Source organism: Jaculus jaculus, chromosome 10 (genome assembly GCF_020740685.1).
Source record: "Jaculus jaculus isolate mJacJac1 chromosome 10, mJacJac1.mat.Y.cur, whole genome shotgun sequence".
NCBI lineage: Eukaryota > Metazoa > Chordata > Mammalia > Rodentia > Dipodidae > Jaculus > Jaculus jaculus.
In genome coordinates this window covers 33,892,678-33,905,350 of record NC_059111.1, presented here as the reverse complement: position 1 = coordinate 33,905,350, position 12,673 = coordinate 33,892,678, and positions in this window count along the sequence as shown.

The following is a 12,673-nucleotide window of genomic DNA, read 5'->3' as shown; positions in this document are numbered from 1 at the left end:
AAGAGCCATCTAGGCTCATGAAGAAATTAATTAGATTCTGATGGTGCACATCTATAAAATGCTACTGAATTATTAACATCCTTACAAAGCAAGAAGAAAGTTCTGGGAGCACAACTCCTTTAAAGCTCTTACCTTGTGTTCTGTCTCTCAATTCCAAGTTTGCTGGGTCCTAGCTGTTTATTTCACATTCTTTTCTTCCTTAGTTCCAAAGAGTTATTAACACCTACACATATCCAGATATCTGGAAAAGAGACTCCTCCATCTTCCCAGGCATGGTTCCAGGCAAACGAGCCTAGCCTAAGCCACAGTCCTAAAAGTGCTACCTTTCCACAGGGTCTCTATGTCAACAATTACACAAACATGCCATGTCACTCTTATAGCAAGGGAGGCTAGGGTGTTTTGAATCCTTCTAATAGGAACCCACCTTTTCTTTTCCCAGACCTAAATCCAATTTAATCTGTGTGTAGATAATTGACCCCAAGTGTGTTTTACACAGTTTCCAACCCCTAGTCCTTTTAGGTTCAATCTCTGCATCATTTTCCTTTCTTCTTGCTATGGCTCTATGAGCTCACTGCACAGTAATTAGTTTGTTCTTAGTAGCACCCAAGTGACTCTTTTGGGGATGAGTTAGGTATACCTACTACCTAGGATTAGGGAGTGGACTATATTTGTTTAGCTGTCCTTTTCTGTCAGAATGCTAAGAGCCAGTCAGCTTCAAGAAGGAGAAATTAATGGAGGAAAATTCCCAAAAGGTCACCATGAAGACATGAGGAGGATGGCTTCCATTCCCATAGGGAAAAAGCCACAAGGTGCCAAAGACTAGTTAAGGGTTGCTGCAGAGTTCTCAGGTGGAGTTGCACATTCTTGTAGACTGTTGTCATTGCCAACCCACTCCCAAGCAAGGCCACACCCTGCCTGTGAGCTGGTGACCTTAATTTCGAATGTCTCCTGAAGCCCTTCAAATCTCAGAACTCCTAGGAGTTTGCAAGGAGTATCCAGCGCCTATCCTTGTCACTGCTTACAATACTCTTGCCTTTTGGGGCAGATCTTATCATTTTCTTTCTTTCTTCTCCTCCTCCTCATCCTCATCTTCCTCCTCCTCCTCCTCGTTCTTTTTGCTATAAACAAAGGAAACAAGGCTTAAGGATATGAGAATCAGAAGAATCATTCTGGAAAGTTCCATAAAATAATAGATGATTTTCAAGCTGCCTCTGTCAATATTTCTACTTCTGAAATGCTAGTTTCATAGAGGTAATAAAATATGTTTCAGGTTAGAATAAATCCTATAGGCAATCAGTTTTTACTCAGCACTGACACGGTGGTCATAATCTTCAAGGCTGCTGTTAAACAGAGATCATTAATTTTTTTTCCATTTTTGACATTTTCATATATGTAGATACTGTATTTTGATCTTATTTTCCAACTACTCTCTCTTATACCTTTTCATTAACTCCTTTATTCTTCTTCATTTTTTCCTGTCTTTCATGTCTGTTTTTTAACTGACTGAATTAAAATGGGGTTGATTGCTTGATGATGGGTGGAAGGTGATTTACCATGGAATGGAACAGGCAACTTACTAGTGGCTACACCACTGATGAACCTGACTCTCCTCTCACAACAACCATTTACTGCCATTGGTTACTTCTGTAGGCCTGGGGTCTCATGTGTCCTGCCCCCGTGGATGGTGAAGTATTGATCCGCTCAGTAATGTGCTGGAAACCACGGTTGCTGGGAGTTTATGAGTGTGAAGGCCGTGTTGTATCCAGGTGACAGCATGTGACACCCCTCCTCCCCATCCCCCTGCTCTAGCATCTTCCTGTCACTCCCCTGCAAGGTTCCCTGAGTCATAGAGTGGGTGGTTTAGATGTCATATCTGAAGCTGAGCACCTAGTAGTCACTTATTCTTGGCAATTTTGTCATCTGTGGATCTTGGTAATCACCTCTATTTACTCTTTGCATAAAGGAACTTCCCTATTTGAGGCTGCCAATAATACCAGTTATAGTAATGAACGTAAGATATGTAGAAGGCAGTTTGACTTGCTTTTGAATTAGTATAACCACAGTGTTTTTTTCTTTTCAAAAAATAAAAATAATTCCTGGGCTGGAGGGATGGCTTAGCAGTTAAGATGTTTGCCTGCAAAGCCAAAGGACTCAGGTTTGATTCCCCAGAACCCACATTATCCAGATGCACAAGGGGGTGCACACACCTGGAGTTTGTTTGCAGTGGCTGGAGGCCCTGGCACACCCATTTTCTCTCTCTTTCTCCCTCTTCCTCTGTCAAATAAATAAATAAATAAATAATTTTTAAAAGAATTCTTTTTTATATTTACTTTTTTCATTTCATTTTTATTTATTCATCTATTTATTTATTTATTCTTTATTAACAATTTCTATAATTGTAAACAATATCCCATGGTAATTAATTGCCTCCCTTCCTCCCACCTTCCCCTTTGAAACTTCACTCTCCATAATATCCCCTCCCCATCTCTATCAGTCTTTTATTTTGATGTCATCTTTTCCTCCTATTATGATGGTCTTGTGTAGGTAGTGTCAGGCACTGTGAGGTCATGGATATCCAGACCATTTTGTGTCTGGAGGAGCATGTTGTAAGAGTCCTACCCTTCCTTTGGTTCTTACATTCTTTCCGCCACCTTTTCTGCACTGGACCCTTAGCCTTGGAAGGTATGATAGAGATGTTTATATTTACTTATTTATTTGCAATGAAGGAGAAAGAAAGAGAAAGACAGAAGGGAAAGACAGACAGAATGGATGCCAGGGCCTCTAGCTATTGCAAACAAACTCCAGAAACATGTGCTACTTTGTGCATCTGGCTTACATGGGTACTGGGCAATAGAACCTGGGTCCTTAGGCTTCACAGGCAAGTGCCATAACCATTATGCAATCCTTTCAATACAACCACAGTGTTTCTTAACCCATGGAAACTAGGTACCCTATTTGATCAAGTTGCTGTATATAGACCGGTGTCTGCAGTGCAACTGTATACAATCTGTAGCCAATATGCTACTCCATAGGACTGCTGTGAATACTTCAGACAGGGAACACGTGTAAACCTGAAACATGCTGCTTCACATATTTTGTTTGAAAAAAAATCATATTTCACCTTAAGTCATAAGGAGAGAACAGGAGTATTTTTACTTTTCCTGAATTCCCAGGAGCCCAATTATATACATTTACTGTGATAGTCTTAAAACTAATTAGAATAGTCAGGAAATAAAGATATGGGCTGCACAAGGAAACAAAGGAATGAATGACAACTATCATGAGTGTGGATTCTGGTTCAGGATCCTCCTTCTCACTAGGAGTCTGTGTTTGTCTACCTCTCACTTTCACTTGGAATAAACTCTTGCTTTACATGATAAGCAAACAAAACAACAACAAAAAATGACGAATGCTACTGAGGCAGGGTGTGGCCAGAGCAGTATAATAAAGACAGATTTGATGAACACAAATCTCAATAGCTTTCAAGTAAGCAAGCAAGGCTGGAGGAAGCCTTCCTGCAGAACAGCAGGCACCAAGTCCCTGTGACACCCCTGTGCTTCCATGAACTGAAGGCCTCTGCTGTTGATTGCAGAGAGCCTTGGCAGATGTTAGGGAAGATGACACCAGAGTTAGGACCAGGTCGTGTATAATTTTAAAGTAGCATTTTACATTTTTCTTTTATTCAAAGAGCAGCTGGAAGCATTGAAGGAGGCAAATGATCAGGCTTATGCTTTGAGAAAACATTGACAGTCTTGTGAACCAATAAGAGAGGCAAGAAGGAGGTGCTGAGAGCTGTTGGGAAATTATCTTGGGAATGAGAATAATGAAACTAGTTTCAACCACTGATTCTCAGGAGGGTGATGTCACTCCCAATGGGGCAAAAGTTCATTCATTGGAAGCAAAACAAATTCTTAGCTATTGTAATACTTTGCAACCCTCCAAAACTTAATCCTAACTGATAAAATCTTATTCCTTGTTGGTGCTGGGGCTTGACAAACCAGGGACACAGTAGAGCATGCTAGGCAATTTATTCTCCTCTGACCTAACCCTTTACTAAAGTCATACTGTAGGAGCTGGCCTGACTGTAGTAGCCACTGCTTCCTAGGGGCTTGTGGGTAGTTTATATTTTATCTTTATCAAACTGAAATACTTTACACTTTATATTTTAATATTTAATTTTACAACAGTTAATCAGCTCATTTTGTTAAGTGTTAAAAATCAACAATGTCTGGATGGATATCTAGCTGTTAATTAAGTAAGGGCACTTCCTCATATCAAGCAAAAGGGAAAAGAAAATTCAGCTCACTCAAAGTACTTTAATAATTTTAAAGCAATTATTTTAACTTTTCAGTAATTGTACTTTTGCTGAAAAATACAATTTCAATGATAAAGTTATGAATAACTTTTACATTAATCCTTTACATATATAATTTGATACACTGAAAATTATATGTGCATATAAATTGCAATCAAAATGAGCTCATAATATTTTTTGTTCTCTTAATTAAATATTTTTTCTGGGCTGTGAAGATGGCTCAGCAGTTAAAAGTGCCTGCTTATTTGCAAAACCCACTGATTTGGGTTTGATTCTCCAGTACCCACTTAAATACAGATATACAAAGTAGCACATGTGTCTAGAGTTCATTTGCAGTGGCAAGAGGCCCTGGTGTGCAAATGTACACACTTTGTCTTTCACACTTTCTTTCATAAATAAATAAATAGACAGTATTCTAAAAATAAACAAATATTCTTTTATTATATATATATTATTAATTAGTTTTCTATTAAGCAAATACAGGCAGTTTGGTACCATTATTAGGCTCATCCGTGACCTACCACCTCCCTATGGCCCCCTCCTTGTTGAGGTATATGGGTCGTGCATTGTGGAGTTAGCCCACAGTTATTGGTACGATAAAGGTCTCTGCATATCATGACCCAACATGTGGCTCTGATGTTCTTTCCACCCCCTCTTCTGCAAAATTTCCCTGAGCCATGTTGGGTTCATTTTTGGTCTGCTTCAGTGATGAGGTGTTGGGGGCTTCTGGGCTCTGGCTCTCTCATTTGGTAGGAGTTGGTTTTTCTCTGAAAATAAACAAATATTCTTACCAACTATTCCTTTTTCTATTCTGATATCTTTTTTGGCCTTCTCCATCATCTATGACATAATAGGTTTTTGTTCTGTCTTGATTTTTGTTTCTTGACACTGTGTCTCATATAGTCCAGGCTGGCCTCAGAGTTGCTGTGGCAGAGGATGATCTTAATCTTTTCCTCCTTCCAGCTCCCAAGAACTGGGATCACAGGCGTGTGCCACCACACCTAGCCAGCCAGCACACAGAATTTTTAAAATTAAGTTACACAAGCACATATACAATCATGCTCACACATCATACACACATGCATTAAGTTAAGTTAAATGCTGATAGTTTTAAATTTGTATCATTGTTATCATTATTTTGTGGTACTAGGGATCAAACACAGGGCCTTGCACATGCTAGGCAAACACGCTACCATTGAGTTTCACCCTCAATGATAGTTTTTAATTTTTTAGTTACCACTTATTTTATTTATTTATTTTTGATGCATGTGTGTGCACATATTTATAGGTGTGTGCAGGTGCATGTGCTCATGTGTGCCCATGAGTATGGAAGCCAGAAGATAACCTTGGGTATCATTTTTAGAAATATTATTCACCTTATTGGTCAGGTGCTCACCAATTAGGTTAGACCAATTTGGCTAGCAAGCCTTGGAGATCTTACAAGCAATAAGACACTTCCTTGACACTGGAATTACAACATGTATCATCACACACAGTATTTTAAATATTAAAAATTTATTTATTTGAGAACAACAGAGGGAGGGAAAGACAGTGTGTGTGTGTGCATGCTAGGGCCTCTAGTTACTGCAAACAAACTCCAGACATACGTGCTACCATGTGCATCTGGCCTATGTGTGTTCTGGGGAGTCAAACCTGGGTCCTTAGGCTTCCCAGGCAAGCACCTTAATCACTAAGCCATCTCTCCAGCCCACATTCAGCCTTTACATGGAATTACAGGCATGTGTCATCACACCTAGCATTTTACATTGGTCCTGGAGAACTCACATTCTCATGCTGTGAGGCAAGCACTTGACTGACCAAGGCATTCCTCCAACCTCTAAATTTACTTTTTAACTTGAAGTTTTAGTTATTTTTAATTCCACACTGTATAAAAGAGGACATTTTACATTTATTCTTGTGTATATAAGTTATAGATAGACAGTATATTTGTAAATATTGATATTTTATGTACATCACCATTGGTAAAAATCTGTTTATAAGGCTTCGCATGGAATGATAATGAAGAGGTAGGTTAGAGTGATGGAAGAAGAAAGCAGAACAGAGGGCCAGTTATGGATGAGTTGGAGGAGATATGTCACTGGGACTTGGCAATAATAACATTTGAAAGATGAGTGAGGTGGAGGTGTTGAGTGTGACTTCAAGGTCTGGCTCATATGTCAAAAGACATAGATGAGTCTGCCAGTGAACCAGTGGAGATATGAGGGAACACTGGAAGAACACAAAGAAGTTATCATTTCTTCATTTTGTATCTAGTCATGTGCAAGCAGTTGTGGATTTGTGTGTACATGCTTAATGAAAGAGTCTTAGCCATAATTACTTTTAGTTACCTGTGCTAAGCAGACTAGTGGGCTCCTCAGAATGTTCATATTCAATTTCTAAGTTGTGAATAAATTATATTGCCCAGCAAAGAGGAATTATGGTCTCTGAATTAATGTTAATCAGTTAACCTTAAAATAACAATTATAGGTGGGTGTAATGGTGCAGGCCTATAATCCCATCACTCGGGAGGTTGAGGCAGGAGGATCAAAGTGAAAGGCTAGCATGGGCTCTATAGTAAGTAGCAAGCAAGCATGGGCTACTTAGTGAGATCCTGTTTCAAAGAATTAAAACAGCAAGAAAAAATTATTAATAGCAATGACCAGGAGAACTAGGAAAACAATTCAGAAATATAAAGTAAATGAAAAATTCTACAAGGAAATTAAAATGGTGCACCAGAAATGTTTATTTAGCACCAAAGATGGCAGGGAAATGTTGTGCAGCTGGAGATCATTGTTAAGCAGATATCTTAAGGAAAAAACAAAGGAGGAAAGAAGACAGTAAAGGATACATGTGGCAGAAGGAAGGACTATTTTGGGAGAAGAAGGGAACCAAAAAGAGTGGGGCAGAAGGAATGGGGAAGGATGGCTGAATGAAAATCCTGTAATGGAACCAGTTGCTTTGTATGCTCACTTACAAAAAGGAATAGAGGGGCTGGAGAGAGAGCTCAGTTGTTAAGGTACTTGCCTGCAAAGCTTAAAGACCTGGGTTCAATTACCCACTATTCATGTAAAGCACAAAGTGGCACATATATCTGGAGTTCCACTCTAGCAGCTGGAGGGCCTGGCATGCCCATTCTCATCCTTTTTCTCTCTCTACTTACAAATAAATAAATATTTTAAAAAGCAATAGCAGTACCTATGAGCACTTACCAAAAGAATGCTGTAGTAACCACTCTATCAGTAGACAAGAGAAAAATTTTAAGGCAAAAATTGCTGCAAGAGACAAAAAAAGGGCACTTTATTATGGTCAAAGGTCAGTCTACTATAAATGACATCAAATATAGACATATGTGCTTATGTACACATGTAATAACCAAAGCTCAGTGTATATAAAGCAAAAGCTGACAAAATTGAACAAAGAAACAGATAATTCAATGATATTTGGGAACTTTAGCACTAAAGTCTTTGCCATAATCAATAGACAAGTAGACAATAGGTTATAAAGGAAGTAAACTTGAAATGTTATACACTAATTAGGCCCAACAAAACTCTATATAGCACTCCTCTTAATAGAATACACATTTTTCTCAAGTGTCCTGGAACATTCACAGGGATAGACCATATGTTGGATCAGTAAACAAGTCTCTAAATTTAAAAGGCTAGAAACCGTACAAAGTATGTCCTTTTGACCACAGTGAAATGAAATGAAAAATCAGAAACAGAAGAACATTTGGAAAATTCACACATTGTAAAAATTAAATGAAGAAACCACAAGGGAAATTAGAAAATACTTTAGGATTAATGAAATTGAAAATAGAGAGTATGCCAAAAGTTGTGATAATTAGCGTTAGCAATGGTCAGAGGTAATTTATAGTCACAAACACACCTACATAATAAAGAAGAAATATTTCCAATAATTAAACTAAATTTCTGCTTTTTTTTTTTTGTTGTTGTTTTGTTTTTGTTTTTCGAGGTAGGGCCTCACTTTGGTCCAGGCTGACCTGGAATTAACTCTGTAGTCTCAGGGTGGCCTCGAACTCATAGCGACCCTCCTACCTCTGCCTCCCAAGTGCTGAGATTAAAGGCATGAGCCACCACACTCGGCTTAAATCTCTGCTTTTAGAAGCAGGATAAGTAAGAACAAATTGGGCCCAAAACAAGAAAAAAATAGTAATAAACAGTATCTTTAAATATGAAATATTAAAAAAGAGTAGAAAAAAATCATACAGAAAATCCATTAAACAAAGTTTAATTCTGTGATGCCTGCAACAGAATTGGTTTAAAAACTAGGCTAGCAATAATAGAAGAATTGAATTACTAAAGTCAGTAAGGTCTCTCTCTTCTCTCTCTCTCTTCTCTCTCCCTCTCTCTCTCTCTCTCTCTCTCTCTCTGTGTGTGTGTAGGGGGAGTTCATTACTACTAACTCTGTAGAAATAAAAATAATTTTATGGAATGCTATAAGTAATGGTATATCAAAAAGTTAGATTTTCTAGATGAGATGGACAGATTCTTAGGAATCTGTTTCAAGAAGAAACAGAAAGTCTGAGTTGCCTGTAACAGAAAAAGCAGTTGGAATAGAATCCAAAAATTTCCCAACCATGAAGAGCCCAAGAGCACATGGCTCCACTGGAAAATTCAACCAAACTGGCAAAGTAATTGGCACCAATTTTTCCCTGACTTTCCTAAAACCTGGAAGGCAATACTTAGTAACTCAGTCTGTAAACCCACTGTTATCCTGACAAAAGTTAGATAAAGCAATACAAGGAAATTACATATTGATATTTCTTATAAGTCTTTAGTAAAATTCTATTAAACAAAACCCCAGATACATATATCATGGGTTACATACCATGACCAAGAGAGAGTTATTCCAGAAATTCAAGGTTGGTTCAATTTTTCAAAAATGAATCACTATACAGCATTTTATAGAACAAAAGGAAAAAAATTCTATGTGATCATACCAATAGATATATAAAAGTTATTTGACCAAATTATTTTACTTTACAAGCATACTCAGAAAGGAAGGACAGATAGAAGGGCATCTATGAAAAACCCACCGCTAGCATTATCTATGCAATGAGCAACTGAAAGTACTCTCCTAAGAAAAGGAGAGCCAATGATGTTTTCTCTGACAACTTCTAGTCAGCAGAAAAAAAAGTCCTCCAAATGGGAAAGAAAGGAGTAAAACCAGCTTTAAAGTGTATTTTTACAAACTTACTACCAGTCTGCTAAAATGAGATTAAGAAAACAATTTCCTCTACAATAAAATAAAATGAAATAATTAGGAATAAAGTTAACAGAAGACATGTAATACTTACACTGAAAATTAAGATGTTTCTGAAAGACATTCAAGACCTAAATAAATGCACAAATATATTGTATTTTGGGGTTGAAAGCTTGATTATAGTAAGATAGCAATATCTCTCACCATAAATTACTATAGATAAAATGTTTTTTCTTTCAAAATTCTATCTTTTTATTTTCTTCAGAAATGGACATCTTAGTACTAAAAGTCATGTGGAATTGCAAGAAATCCAGGATAATCAAAGTAACTCTGAAAAAGAAAAAGTTGGAATGCCTCATATTACCCTACTTCAAACCCTGTTCAAAGTAACTGAAGTCATCTTGATCTGTTAAACACAGCAAAAGGGGGGCTGGGGTGATAGCTCAGCAGTGAAAGGTACTTGCTGGCAAGTCTGCTTGCTCAGGTTCAAATCCCAGTTACCACCCACACAAAGTGCCACATGTGTCTGTGGTCTGAAAGTACCTACAGCAATGGGAGGTAGAGCAAGGAGAATCCAGCTGGACAAAATGACAAAACGAAACAAGAAGAGAGACCCTGTTTTAAGAAAAATAGAAGGAGAGGACAAACACCCTGTTTCCCTTAGACCTCCACACATGTGTCACACACACACACACACACACACACACACACACACACACACACACACCACATACAGATAGATACATGCTCATAGCAATAAAAGGAAAAACAACAAACTGTAATCTAGGCATTGTTACAGTGACATAAGGTTAGATAAGTAAAACAAACCATAAATATGTGGTCAGGTAATTTTTGACAAGGTGACAAGACCGTTCAATGAGGAAGAAAAAGTTTACAACAAATGGTGCTGGTATTCTTTTTTGCTTTACTTGTTGCTGTGACCAAATACCTGGCCAGAAGCAACTTAAGGAAGGGAAGGGTGTATGCTGGCTTATAGTTTCCGGTGGTACAGTTCGTCATGGTGAGGGAGGCATGGCAGCATGAAGAGGAATCTGACTGGTCACATTAGATCACTGTCAAGAAAATACAGAACAGCAAGTGGGGTCAGGGTATAAAAACTCTTTGCCCAACAGAGCCCACAGCAGGGGGCCACGTGCTCAAACGTGAGCCTAAGGAGGACTTTTACATTGAAAGCATGACAATGCTGTATTAATATGCATTGATATGCAGGTGCAAAAAGACTGAATTTAGACCCCTTCCTTCCTCAAAACATGAAAAAAATAACTCACACTAGGTCATATATATTCATGTAGGAATTAAAACTATAAAATTCTTGGAAGAAAACAGATGTGAATTGTCATGAACTTTGGCTAGTCTTTATACATGACACCAAAACCATAAGCAATCAAAATAAAAATAAATCAACTATATTTCAATAAAATTAAAAAGAAACATCTATGTCATAAGATACTATCAAAAAAGCAAAAAGAGAGCTGGGTGTGGTGATGCACACCTTTAATCCCAGCACTCGGGAGGCAGAGGTAAGAGGATCGCCATGAGTTCAAGGCCACCCTGAGACTACAGAGTTAATTCCAGGTCAGACTGGATCAGAGTGAGACCCTACCTCAAAAAACCAATAATAATAATAATAATAATAATAAATAAAAGCAAAAAGAGGGGCTGGAGAGATGGTTCAGCAGTTAAAAGTACTTGCTTGAAAAGTCAATGGCTAGGGTTTGATTCCCAAGCACCCACATAAAGCCAGATGTATGAAGTGGTACATGCACCTGGAGTTTGTTTTCAGTGTGAAGAGGTCCTGAAACACCAGTTCTCATTTTCTTTCTCTACTTTCAAACAAATAAAAATATTTTTTTAAAGTAAAAAGACACCCACAGTATGGGAGAAAATATTTTCACATCATATATCTGAGAATGATCCACATTATAGAAAGAGTTGTACAACTGAACTATAAAAAGACAAAAATATACTAAATTTGAAAGAAGCAAGTTTTGTGTGGACATTTGTCTAAAGAAGTGATATAAATTATGGCTAATAGCATATGAAAAGATTATTATTCACAAAGAAAAGACAAATCCAACCCCAAATGGGATACCTCCTTACAGATATTAAGATGGCTATAAAGATTTTTTTTTTAAAGAAATAAGTAACAAGAAAGTAGTGTATAATCTTAGCACTTGGGAGGCTGAAGCAAATTACAAGTTCCAGGACAGCTTGAATGACATTATGAGTCTATCTCAAAAAGTAAAATAAGACGAAGAAAGAAACTGTAATTCTTTTTTGCTTGTTTGTTTGTTTATTTTTTGAGGTAGGGTCTCACTGTAGTCCATGCTGACCTGGAACTCACAATGTAATCTCAGGGTGACCTCAAATTCAATCCACCTAGCTCTGCCTCCCAAGTGCTGGGATTAAAGGTGTGTGCTGCCACACCCAGCCAAGAAACTATAATTTTTAATATTTTTTATTAACAACTTCCATGATTATAAAAAAAAAATACCCCGTGGCAATACCCTCCCTCTCCCCCATTTTCCCCTTTGAAACTCCATTCTCCATCATACCTCCTCCCCATCTCAATTAGTCTCTCTTTTACTTTTGATGTCATGATCTTTTCTTCCTCTTATGATGGTCTTATGTAGATAGTGTCAGGCACTGTGAGACCATGGATATCCAGGCCATTTTGTGTCTGGAGGGAGCATGTTGTATGGAGTCCTGCCCTTCCTTTGGCTTATACATTCTTTCTGCCACCTCTTCTGCATTAGACCCTGAGCCTTGGAAGGTGTGATAGAGATATTGCAGTACTGAGCACTGCAGTCATTTCTTTCCACCACCATGATACCTTCTGAGTCATCCCAAGGTCAATGCCATCTGAAAAGAGAAGATTCTCAACCCAAACTGAGAGTAGCAATAATATAAGGGTGTGAACATTAAGAGAAGTGCTTACTGGGCAGTTTGATAAGCATAGTATATACATTTGGCCAGACAACAGCAGACGTTACATCCCAAGGGCTTATGACTACCCCTGTTTTAAGTTTTCAGTATCAGGGATGTATTCCCTTCCCATAGACCAGGTCTCCAGTCCAATTAGAGGGCAGTTGGTTTCCCCTACAGACATGCCAC